Below are 12,497 nucleotides of genomic sequence, written 5' to 3'. Positions count from 1 at the left end.
TCCTATCAGGGGTGCCTGTGGTGGCCTGAGCACTCTGCCAATGAAAATGGACTCCCAAGCTCTGTTTTTAATTGCCACGGCCTCTTGACACCCTCTTCCAGTGAAAATTGGGCTCAAGAGGACCGCACATGGAACTCCCAAGCTCCATTTTCACTGATAGAGGCATCGCAGGCCAGTCCTGTTTTTTCCAGGGTGGTCCCACAGGCCAGAGCTATACCCCATGGAACGGATCCAGTCTGTGGGCCTTGAGTTTGACTCCCCTGCTTTACATCCTCCAATTACACACTCACAAGCTAGACTACAGTAAATGTCAACATGTATTGTGGGAAGGAGGCATGTGTGAGATGTGTTGCTTTTGATAATATAAGAATTAGAATATTCTTCGTGAGTCAGACGCTGGAAACTCCATTTGCTGCTGCACTTGAGGAAGCACAGTGATATTTCAGTGATGAAAGGAAAACGAGATGTGATCTTCAGCAACATTTGTCTCGCTTGGCTGCCTTCTCTGAGGTTGGCAATGAATTTCTAAAATGAGTTGTGGCAATTCCATTTTTTCTGGCTAACAAATTAGTCACATCTGCTCCCATAATAACCCAAATATGGGTGCAATTTTTCTCACTAATCAAAAATGTGTAGAAGGGATTATTCAATGGTGAAAATGTAATTTTTAAGTATTCTCTGTACATTCAAAAGCTTTGATATATTTATTGCAAAAGGATGCAAACATTTTCTCTTTAAAAAATCATGCACTGAACAGCCAGTCAAGTCAGGTGGCCTCACTTAAAAATGTTTAGATATCTTATCCAGCTAAAGTTTTCTAAAAAAGGAAACAAGTATCTTCCTACTGGTCCCTGCAGGATTGCTTCTCTGACCTCATCAACTCAACAAAATGATTTCCCCACATACACACGAGAGAAAATTGTGAGTGGTGCATCATGTTCATGAAGTGTGGGGAGCTGAGCTAGGAGGTCCTTTCTGATAACACCCCCAATATTTTCAGGCAGTCTCTTCTTGGAAGCTAGACTAGCTCATTCTAGAGCAGTGTTTCCCAACCTTGGCAACTTGAAGATATTTGGACTTCAACTCCCAGAATTCCCCAGCCAGTATTCGCTGGCTGGGGAATTCTGGGAGTTGAAGTCCAAATATCTTCAAGTTGCCAAGGTTGGGAAACACTGTTCTAGAGTTCCCTCCTGGAGTCTGGTTAAAAAAACAACTCCTCCAGAAGACATTTACTGTAGGTACTAAATTTGCAGTCCTTGATTTACAACCACAATTGGGACCAGAATTTCTATTGGTTCCCTTGTACATCACTTTATTTTCAATGCTATTGCAACTTCAACAAATGAAAGGCTATAAATCAAGGATTACCCTTGACAGGTAATCCTTCATTTATAGCCATCAATTGCATGTTTGCTTACTAAGGGTTCCTCTGTGTTGTTTTTTATATATCTGCATATTAACTGCATTCACATTTTCATTAATTTATTACAATTCATTATTTTAATACAATTCATTATTGTATTACAGTACATGCTTTTATTGTTGTTTAGCTGCTGGAAGTCTTGGGATATTCAGTGGCATACAAAAATAATAAATAAATAAATAAATAAATAAATAAATAAATAAATAAGAGCATCTCCTTAGCAAGGAGCTGATATTAATGAAGTCTTCAATGAGCTTTGCTCATCTGACATCAAATCCACAGAAAATACCAAAAGTTTGAATTGTAGGTTGCCCAGAGACATTGAGAAGCTGAACAAACAAGCAAACTAATAAAAGGCAGGCTTGGAAGCAGGGTTTGCTGGAAGTGGAGCACTCGGCAAGCAAGAAGGCCAATACTGTAGAGGAATTATGCCATGTCTAAGGCAGGAATCCAGAACCGTCGTAGAACATCACAGCAAATTTCTTTGCAATGCCCCAACGACGGGGAAGGCGAACTAATAAAACGGCATTTCGAGCGTGGCTGTTTGGAGCACCGTCCGGACCAAAAAATCACGCTAAAAATCACGCAGAATCGCCTGTCCGCAAAAGCAACCCGCCATTCAATCAGCCACCCTTCCCTCAAGTTTTCACGAACTGGAATCTCCCAATCGCTCACCAAAACTTCGGGCGGGCTGAGATTCAGCTTTGTCCCCCCACCCGCGTCCCCCCTCCCGATTTCGGAAGAAATCTCCTCAGATTTGGGATTTCGATCGATATTCTGGTTTAAAATGTATTATTCCCCACACTGAAAGGACACAAAAGTTCGCGTTATTGTTCCCCGCGCATTTTCCCCCCACAGAAAAGCGGCTTTCAGCATTCAGCTATAATTTTGTAGTCTCTTAATTTCCCAATAAACTGAGGAGCGGTGTGTTGGTTTAAGGGCCTGTTACGCCCCAATTAATAAAAGCGAGGCCGTCGCCGCCAGTCGTGGTTCTCCCATCCCCCTCCCGCCCTTTGGATGGCTTTCAATACCGCAAGTTTCAATCGAGCCTCTTTTTTTAAAGAACGAAGAGAGCCTCCCGACTCTCCGTGACGGCCCCCCCCCCTTTTAATCCTGAAAAATTGCTCTTGCGAGGCCGAATCCAAATCTCAGCGAGTTCTCCGAGTAAAAAGTTCCAGCCTTGCCGCTCTCTGCAACTCGCCGGGGAACTTTGGCCCTTCCTCTCGGTCCAAATTGAGAGTTAATGGCGACCTACCTTGGAGGGTCGCTGTGTTGGTTGCTAAGCGCTTGGATTCCCGCCCCCCTCCCCTCCCCTCGGAGCGCCTGTTGCGACGACTAAGCACCGTTGAGGTAGCCAGAAAGGGCACCTTTTGTAGCCGGGGGTTTGTGTGTGTGGGGGGGAGGAGATAGCGTTACTCCGTGTTGATATTTTAACCCCCTCAGGCGTTTTTACGCTTCATTGATAAGCGGCCTTTGGGCGATACGAATTTACCACCCACGCCCCTCCTCACGCCCCCTCAGCCTATGGCGGAGCTGCTCCGCTCCGGCGGGGCGGGGAACAGAAGAGGGAAGAGCCCACGAATCCCGTCCTGCCCCGGCTCGCGGCGAGAGGGGCGGGCAGTGGAAGAAAGGGGTGCAACCCCCTGCCGGACGAAGCGCCGCTGAGCCCGCCGGGCGCCGCCGCGCCTCCTTTCCGCTTCATCCAAAGCACAGCTGGATCGCATCGACGACTGGGCGGGAGGTCGGGCAGGCAGACGATGGAGGCTGTTCGTCAGCCCCTCAGCTCGATCCGGCTGCCTCCTACTGCTGCTGCTGCCGACTGCGCCCGGGCTTCCACAGCCGGCTGAGAAGAGTAGACCCCGCCGTTGCCGCTTTCTGGCGCCTGCCGGAGCCGGGAGGTAAGTCCGGGCGGCTTTACGCGGGGCGCTCGCCTCTGCTATCGATTGCCGTCCAGCCCAACGCGGCGTGGCTTCTTCCCTCGGCATCCTCCGCCTCCCTTCTTCTGTAGCAATCCAGGCATCCCCCGCTCCCCCTGCCCACAGAGTCTCCTCTTTCTCTTTCTCTCCTCAACCGCCGCCCCTCCTTTCCTCGCTTGCAACTTTTGTCCTCGGCTCCGGGATGAGGAGGCCTCCGGAGTGGAAACCTACGCCAGGTTGCCCTCGCTTGCTGCTGCACCCCTTTTCGTAGACAGGGGGAAAAAAAATACCGAGCTTTTCTTACTCCACTCCCCCCCCCTCCCGCCGCCGCCGCTGCCGGGACAGCGGAGCCGACGCGCCGTCCCTCCCCTCAATCCTTTTTTTTCCTTTTCGTTTTGAGGCGCCCCCTCCTGAGCGGACGCTCTCGTAGACACCAGTGTTTCCCAACCGTGGCAACTTGAAGATACAGTATTTGGACTTCAACTCCCGGGTGCCATTGTCCCGATGAATGGCCTAATTTCGCTGTGATTAACCCGCGATGTTTAAACGCCTTTAGAGTTCTTGGAGGAGGTTATATTTGCGTCGGCTCATGTTTGCTTGGAAAGTTCTCTCTCTCTCTCTTTCTCTTTCTCTTTCTCTCTCTCTCTCTCTCTCTCTCTCTCTCAGACAGACAGACAGACATGATTTGAATGCTGCCCATCTCCCTAGGGCAGTGATGACGAACCTATGGCACGCATGCCACAGTGGCACACTGAGTTATATCTGAGGGCACGCAAGGCATTGCTCTATGTCAGCTCCAGCATGGATGCACGCACTTGCCAGCTGATTTTCAGCCTTCTTTTCAGCCATTTTCACACTAGGCAGCGACTGATGAGATCCAACAGAGTTGGCCTCCCCTGGGTCCTGTCGGCCAAACAGTGTCAGCTGACGGGACTGCAGGGGAAGGCCTTCTTTGTGTTGGCTCTGCCTGTCTGGAACCAACTTCCTCCGAAGATTTGCACACACACCCCCTGGCCTTCTGAAAGGACTTAAACCCATGGCTTTGTCACTAGGCCTGGGGTCGTTGAACAACAACATACAATCTGGCCCAAAGTGATGAATGATTGATGGATGGATGTTTCTAATTCTGGGGTTTTATTCATTGTATACTGTTATTGTTGTACACTGCACAGAGTCCATTTTGGAGATGAGCAGCTTATAAACCAAATAAATCAAATTGAATTGAATTGTGGCCTCGCGCACGCATGTTATCTCTCTCTCTCTCTCTCTCTCTCTCTCTCTCTCTCTTTCGTGCACCCATTTGGCACCCAAGCCAAAAAAAGGCTTGCCATCACTGCCCTAGGGAATCTAGGGGGTTTACAACAAAAATTAAAACCTATAAACATGGTTACGTGGTTCAGTTGCAAGGGCTTTCCAAGCGCAAGTGTAGCAGACAGTAGATGAAAATAGCTGAGAAAGCTAATGTTGAGGATAAGCTGCCCATGGTATCAAGTGGGCCAAAGACAAGTATGGATGGTTTTAACTCAGGATGACTTTTTCAAGTGGTTGGATACATTCCTGGAGGTCAATCAGTGGTTGGATACATTCCTGGAGGTCTATTCTTCAAGATGCCCTGTAATCTCTGAACTGAGGGCACGTGTTTTCAAAAGACCAATGGCAGAAAAGTAACAAGGAGATGCACTCTTCCTCTCGCTTGGGAGCACACAGAACCATCCAGTTTTCCACTGTGAGAAACAAAAGTTGAATTAATAGGCTTTGGCCTCTTCCAGATCCTGTTCTTGAGCACCGGGAGGCAGGATAATTAGGCGGAATCTTGGGGATGTTAGCTTTTACTACTGGGGTGTGGCCTTTCTATGTGAGTTGCCAGAAGAACTTGGCTGTGGGCCTGCTTTGGCTTGGTCGGGTGCATTTGCCCTTCTCAGGCTGCAAAATATTTGTTTATAGCAACTTTGGCAACTTTAAGACTTGTGGACTTCAACTCCCAGAATTCCTCAGCCAGCTTTGCTTTGAGGAATTCTGGGAGATGAAGTTCACAAGTCTTAAAGTTACCAAGGTTGGAGACCCTTGTTTTATAGGGATTGAACAAATTTTCTTTTTTAAACCATTTTTCAGGTGAGGTAGGCAGTGCTTGGGAGGAGGATTGTGAAGATGTACGCTGAATAGATCTTGTTTTTTTTTTAAACAGAAACTTTTACGAATTCAAAGCATTTGTTCTCTTAACAAGAGCCCCTGATTATGGGCTATCCGTTACCTGATGCATAAGGTGCCTGTTGGACAGATCACTTGTCTCTTTCAATTAAAATCTATTTTTTTATCATCTGGAGAAGAGAACCTAGACTAGTGATGGCGAATATTTTTTTCCTCGGGTACGGAAAGATTTAAGATTTAATTGGATTTGTATGCCGCCCCTCTCCAGAGACTTGAGGCTGCTCACAATACAGTATATACAAAAACCAGAAAACAATAGTAAACAATCCAATTAATAGTACATTTAAAAACAATGTTTTTAAAAATGTGCATAATACAGTATTGCACATACCCAAGTGCCCACACCCATAATTCAATGCCTGGGGAGGGTGAAAACAGCTTCCCCTTCCCCCCCCCAGGCCCTCTGGAGGCCAGAAATGGCCTGTTTTCCAACTTTTGGTGGACAGAGTAGGCTCATGTTTAACCCTCCCCAGGCTCCTTCCCCCATCCCCCCCGGAGGCTCTCTGAGAGCCAAAAACGTCCGCCCAGAGCCTCTGTGCGACCCAAAAGTCAGCTGGCCAGCACACACATGCACATTGGAGCTGAGCTAGGGCAACAGCTCGTGTGCCAGCAGATATGGCTCCATGTGGCACCTGTGCCAAAGGTTTGCCATCACTGACCTAGGCTGAAGAGGAGTTATTGACGGATATTCCTTGTAACTGTGTAAAATGTGAAGGGGAGTTAAAAGAAGCCACTAGGACCTGTGATGGTGGCTTATCTGGATTTAGATCTGTGCACGAGTGGCTGGAAAGTGTCCTTTTTTGACATTCAGCCTTTTAATTTTCAGCCTTTTTCAGGGATTTCAATCGGTTTATATGGTTGGGCTAGGCATCAAATCGGAGGTGTGATATTAGGCACCAGAAAGAAGCCGTGACATTTCCTTTGATAGTCATGTGAGACAAACCATTGTTTAGGAAAGAGTTGTCCCTCAGGACACCCAGGGTTATGTCCAGTTTTTGGTTCGAGGCTCATAAAAATAACCTTGTAAGGTTAGACCTAAGGTTCACTGAGTGCAGTGGGTAGGTCTGGAAATGGGGGAAGGCAGGAATCTGAATGATGGCAAGAGTTCAAAAGGACTTGATTCCTGGTGAGGACCATTGGCTAGCCAGATGCCTCTGGAACAGGCATCCCCAATCCATGGACTGGCACTGGGCTGCGGCATGCCAGCAACTGGGCTGAGCACACAAGTGGAGTTCCATACGGTGGATGCAGGCAGCACATGGAACCAAGCCCCCACCACCATCCGGTCCACTGAAAAAGCTCTCTCCATGGAACCCATCACTGATGCCCAAAAGGTTGAGAGCCACTGCTCTGGAAGACAGAGAATGTGGAAACAAAGCAGAAAAGACTCACATCTTATGGTTTAATGCAGTGTTTCCCAACCTTGGCAACTTGGAGATATTTGGACTTCAACTCCCAGAAACCCCCAGCCAGCGAATGCTGGCTGGGGGATTCTGGGAGTTGAAGTCCAAATATCTTCAAGTTGCCAAGGTTGGGAAACATTGGTTTAATGAACCTGTTTTTGACATTAGTACAACAGAGGTTTTGACCTTTTCAGTGGCAGCCTTATTTATTTTTTATTTATTTTATTTATTGCATTTATATGCTGCTCACTCCAAATGCACTGAGCGGCTAACAACAAGTATAAATACAATATAAGTAAAAAAAACCAATAAAAACGTCACTAAAATTGCATGTATTATAAAACCACACCTACAACAACCAGTCTTAGCACAGAAAATTTCCAATAGGAAATTATTGTTCTCCCCCTTTACAAATGAACTTTCAAAATTTGTGGATGAATTTGAAGCAGGTTTCAGGGGATGAGATTATTAAGGGTTTTCTTTAAAATAAATGTAATCCTCCATTTACAACAGTTCATTTAGTGACGATTTGCAGTTACAACAGCACTTAATGACCATTGTGGTATCCTCCTCATATCACGTGATGAAAATTCAGATGCTTGGCAACGGGTTCGTATTTGTGATGGTTGCAGTGTGGTCATGTGATGCCCTTTTGTGTCCTTCTCACAAGCAAATGATGGGGAAACCAGATTCACTTAACAACGTTAACTAACTTAACAAGTGCAGTCATTCACTTAACAACTGTGGCAAGAAAGGTTGTAAAATGAGACAAAACTCACTTTACAAAGGACACACTTAACAGCATAAATTTTGACCTTAATTGTTGTCATACGCTGAGGACTATCTGTAGTATGCATTTTACTGTTTTTAGATAGCGTGCTTTGGAACTTTTATATATAGTATTTTATATTTTCATTTATATAATTTTGTTATAATGACATTTAAATCGCTTTAAGACGGCTGCAAAACTCTTTATACATAACATTTGTCCTATTTCTTTTAAAAGCTGTCTGTCCATGTGCATTTCGGCCATCCTCTAGTGGTTTTTTAATGCGTATATTTGTATGTTTAATACTATCCAAGAGCAAAAGCCAGATATTGCAGAGACCAAGTCTCTACCCTTCCCCCTCTGGCCAATTTCTGCTCAAAACAGCCTTTCCCTCCCCCCACTCCACCCCAACCCACTTGTCACATCACTGCAAGAGACTTGAGAAGAAAGATACTTGCAGCTGGGTGTCATGTGTAACATGAGTTGACGGCCATCACAACATCCTGAAGCAATGAATTCTTTCAGCCAATTGTGTGTTGCATGGAGCAAAATTTCCTTTTGTTTGCCTTGTCACTTCAGCCAGTCTGTTGAACTCTTTGATCTCAAACTTGTGTCATGTTACCAAGACTCTTTTCCTATTCCCGTTTTTATCTCTAGTCCCCAATTCTGTTACATTTGTCCACAGCTTTACTCATATTCATTCAGACAGGGATGGGCCATCTTCTAGCTTTGTTCTATATCCCTGCCTCTGTGGACTAGATCCATCAGTGGTTGCTAATCTTGATAATGGTATACTATTCCTAAATCAACAAAGAGAGAGGCTTTTGCGCTCCTAGGTTTGTAGGTTTCCAGGAGGCATTTTTTGCCCAATGTGGCTGGACTACTTGTGGTTGAAAGTATGTATAACTGAAGACTGTTCTTAGCAGCATTATTCTTAGCAGAATACAGTGTTCCCTCGATTTCCACGGGGGATGCGTTTTGAAACCTCCCGCGAAAGTCGAATTTCCGCGAAGTAGAGATGCGGAAGTAAATACACCATTTTTGGCTATGGACAGTATCACAAGCCTTCCCTTAACACTTTAAACCCCTAAATTATCATTTCCCATTCCCTTAACAACCATTTACTCACCATTATTACTGGTACTCACCACTGAATAAGACACTTAGTGATCCTGGTATTTATAAACATAATTATTTATTAACAATAATTATTTTTTTTGTTATTTATTTGCAAAAATTATTAGTTTGGCGATGACATATGACGTCATCGGGTGGGAAAAACCGTGGTATAGGGGAAAAAACGTGAAGTATTTTTTAATTAATACTTTTTTGAAAAACCGTGGTATAGACTATTCGCGAAGTTCGAACCCGCGAAAATCGAGGGAACACTATTATTATTATTATTATTATTATTATTATTATTATTATTAGCAGAATAATTCTTTGTCTGTTCACTTTTAAATATTGCAGGAAGAAAACATTTAACTTTCTTTCAGCCATGATGGAGTGGTCTCTCAGGAATACCCCAAATGACTATTTTTGTTAAAGCTCAGCAAGCATGGGATCATTTTGCAAGAATCTCAGCATTTGGGAGGGAACTGGTTAACTGCAGCTTGGTCAAGGATTTGTCATCTTTTGCTTTAGAAAGGCCAGGTGATTTTGCATTCTTGGAAAAGTCTATTTAATCTAGATGAGTTGTTGGGAAACATCTCTACAAAGAAAGCCTAGAGAGATAACAACAATTCGCATCCGCCCCCTTCTAGACCTGGACTGTTTGTTTCAGAAACTCTTGAGCTGCCTCCCAAGTCAAATGTCCCCCTTTTCCATCCCAAGCTGCTCTTTGCTTGCTGTCTTGCCAGCCAGGGATCCCCTTCTTCATTTGCTTATGTGCAAATTAATTAGGGGTTCCTTGAAAAGTACCTATGAGTCATCCTACCCCCAATTCTGTCTTTCATAAACTCCCACTCTAGGAGACCAGTTCCCTGCTCCTTGAGTAATTTGCTTTCCCAAAGCCTCTTGCCAAATCTCAAGCCAGCAACGAAAAACATCTGTTGTAATCTGTGGCCAGCACAACTTTGGTTCCTTGGACTTCTGGCCTCGAATGTCCTAGAGTTGTCAGGGAGCTCTGGTTTTGATTAAGCCAGTCAAGCAGCCTTTGTTATCCTGCCCTGTGCTGCACATGTCCCCAAGATGAGTAAATTAAGAGCTGGATGTCGAGATTTAGCATTGAAAAAGCAGACCAGGAAGATATAGCTATTCTCCACCCACTCATACTATTTAAGAATGGAAGAAATTCTCTTCAGCTAGGATGACTTCATCCATTATAAGCCATCTCCCTGCCCCACCCTTTAACTCCTACAGATAGTATTAAGTTCCATAGAACAGGAAGTGCTTCATGGTAGTTGGCTTCTGAACAAAGATCCTTTCTTGGCATCTTGTGCCAAGGAACAGAGGTCAACAAGGATGGGTGGACAAGAAGGGTCCATGCTCTCTGTGAAATATCCAGATAGCAGAAAACAGAAGTGGGTTAATGCAGAAACCAATGCCCAGCAAGTCTCTGGCATTTGCCTCTGGTGTTTTCCAGATAGGAAGCAATATGTTGGCCCTTAAATGGAATAAATAAGCCATAGCTTCAACTTCAAGTAGAAGCGTACTTCCTGATTTGTGATTAGAATAGCAGCTAATGGTACATGTGAAGAAAGATTATACAGTGGTACCTCTACTTAAGAACGCAACGAGTCTTCGGAGAGGGGTGGCATACAAATCTAATAAACTATAACTATAACTCTACTTAAGAACTTTTCTAGATAAGAACCGAGCGTTCAAGATTTTTTTGCCTCTACTTAAGAACCATTTTCTACTTAAGAACCCGAGCCTGGAAAAATTTCCCAGGAAATTTGAGAGCGGCACGAAGGCCCTGCCAGTTTCCTGCCATTCCCCCTTTAATCCCAGCCATCTGGGCTGCCAGAGGAGCCTTTTGGTGGCGCTTAAAGAGGCTTTGGCAGTCCAGAGCGAACAAAGCATTTTCCTCTGCCAGCACCCAGAGAAAAGAAATGCTCCCTTCGCTCTGGGCAGCCGAGGAGTCACCGCAGCGAAGGAAAGGCACCGGCTACAAAGCGAGCGAGAGGAGAGGGGAGCCCTTCAGCATGGGAAGGAAGAGGCAGTAGGTAGCAGCAGCAGCAGCAGCCAGTGTATGGGAGGCAGCCTCACGCCAGGTGTATTGGAGGTGCGTGCTCCTCCTTGCCGCCCGAGTCCCTCTTTTTTTTAAGCCTTAAAGTTTGGATTTTTTTGATTCACCTCACCTCACCTTCCTTCGGCAGCGACTCTCCTCCTCTTCTTCTTCCTCCTCCTCCCACCCAAATTCAAAGCTTTTATTTCTTTCCTAATGGGTTTGCACACATTATTTGCATTTGCATTGATTCCTATGGGAAAAATTGCTTCTACTTAAGAACGTTTCTACTTAAGAACCTGATCATGGAACGAATTAAGTTCTTAAGTAGAGGTACCATTGTATACATCTTGATGATAAAACCTCTCTTAATATTATCATGCTTCAAGGTCAAAACCTGTCTTCTTCATCGCTTATTTTCAAGCTGCACCTTACACTGTCCAGGCTGGAGAAGACCTCAGGCTACCAATGATGTCAGCTCTTTTCAGCACACTTATTGCTGTAAGCTGCCTTGAGTTCCATGGGATTGGGCGGCATAGAAGTTGAATCAAATAAATAAATAAAATTTAGTGATGGAGTGTGTATATACTGCTCTTACTCATGAGATGGTGCAGGTTGGAACTTCTCAGGAAAGGTGGAAAGCACTTGCCACTCAGGCAAGATTTATTTATTTATTTATTTATTTAGTCATACAAATATAGTATTGTATTGTAGTATGTTTAACATAATATAAGTATAAAGTAGAGATAGAAAAGATAAAAAAGACATTAGGACAGGAATGCTAGGCACAAAGGTGCACTTATGCACGCCCCTTATGCACTTATGCATCAAAAGATGCCACTTTTGATTTGGAAGTGGAGAGGAACAAGGTTCAAAGGATGTGTCTTGGATGCAAGTGAAGGAAAATTGGGGGGAAATGTTTTGGGGTATTTTTTAAGATAACTCATTGCATGAAGCCTGCAACAGTCTTGTCAGTACCGATAGGTGAACCCCTTTCCTTATTTTTACAAGCATACCAAGTAGATGAGTTCATATAGCAGTTTATAATAGTAATGTGCAGTTTCACATCTGAAGGGAGGAAGATGTTTCAGAATATAAATGTAAGCACATATGGCAATTTTTGGCAATTCCTTGAACGAAAAATAGTTTTCCTTTGCAGCTGTGGGGGGGATATCCTGAAAACCCTTTTCCCTTTTGGTTTGAACTGCTGGACTTCAGATGTTGCATATTATTTCTCCCCCTCTCTCTTTCTCTCTCTCTCTCTCTCTCTCCATCCCTCTCTCCCTCTCTCTCTCTCTCTGCACAAGCACACACAAGCAAACATCAGAAGTTTGGTGAGCAGAGAGGATTCATCTTGTATTTTCATATGAATCCTACTCCAGTGCTCGGTGTGACTGCCTGAACCAATATTTTGCACCTGGATCAAATGTAACAACAATTGTAAAACACAAGAAAATTGGATTAGCATAAATTCTTTATAATGGTGATTTTCTAGGAAATCTCTTCAGGGGAAATGAGCATGTTAAATTGATCTTTGGCTGTGCATTACAAATTAAGAACAGTAAGAAGTACTATATTGTTTGACACAGTGGTACAATTTTTCAAGATA

General features: G+C 44.4%; 1 protein-coding gene across 2 annotated transcripts in view; it reads left to right on the top strand.

Moving 5' to 3' along the window:
• Nucleotides 1–2,874: 2,874 nt before the first annotated feature.
• The window catches only part of S1PR2 (sphingosine-1-phosphate receptor 2), a 64,235-nt gene continuing 54,612 nt past the window's right edge, over nt 2,875–12,497 (top strand). For both annotated transcript variants that reach the window (XM_070741467.1, XM_070741466.1), the window contains exon 1: nt 2,875–3,321. The gene's annotated coding sequence lies outside the window, so the exon portion shown is untranslated. The remainder of the gene's footprint in view (nt 3,322–12,497) is intronic.

Source organism: Erythrolamprus reginae, chromosome 2 (genome assembly GCF_031021105.1).
Source record: "Erythrolamprus reginae isolate rEryReg1 chromosome 2, rEryReg1.hap1, whole genome shotgun sequence".
NCBI lineage: Eukaryota > Metazoa > Chordata > Lepidosauria > Squamata > Dipsadidae > Erythrolamprus > Erythrolamprus reginae.
This window is presented reverse-complemented; position numbering and strand designations above follow the sequence as displayed.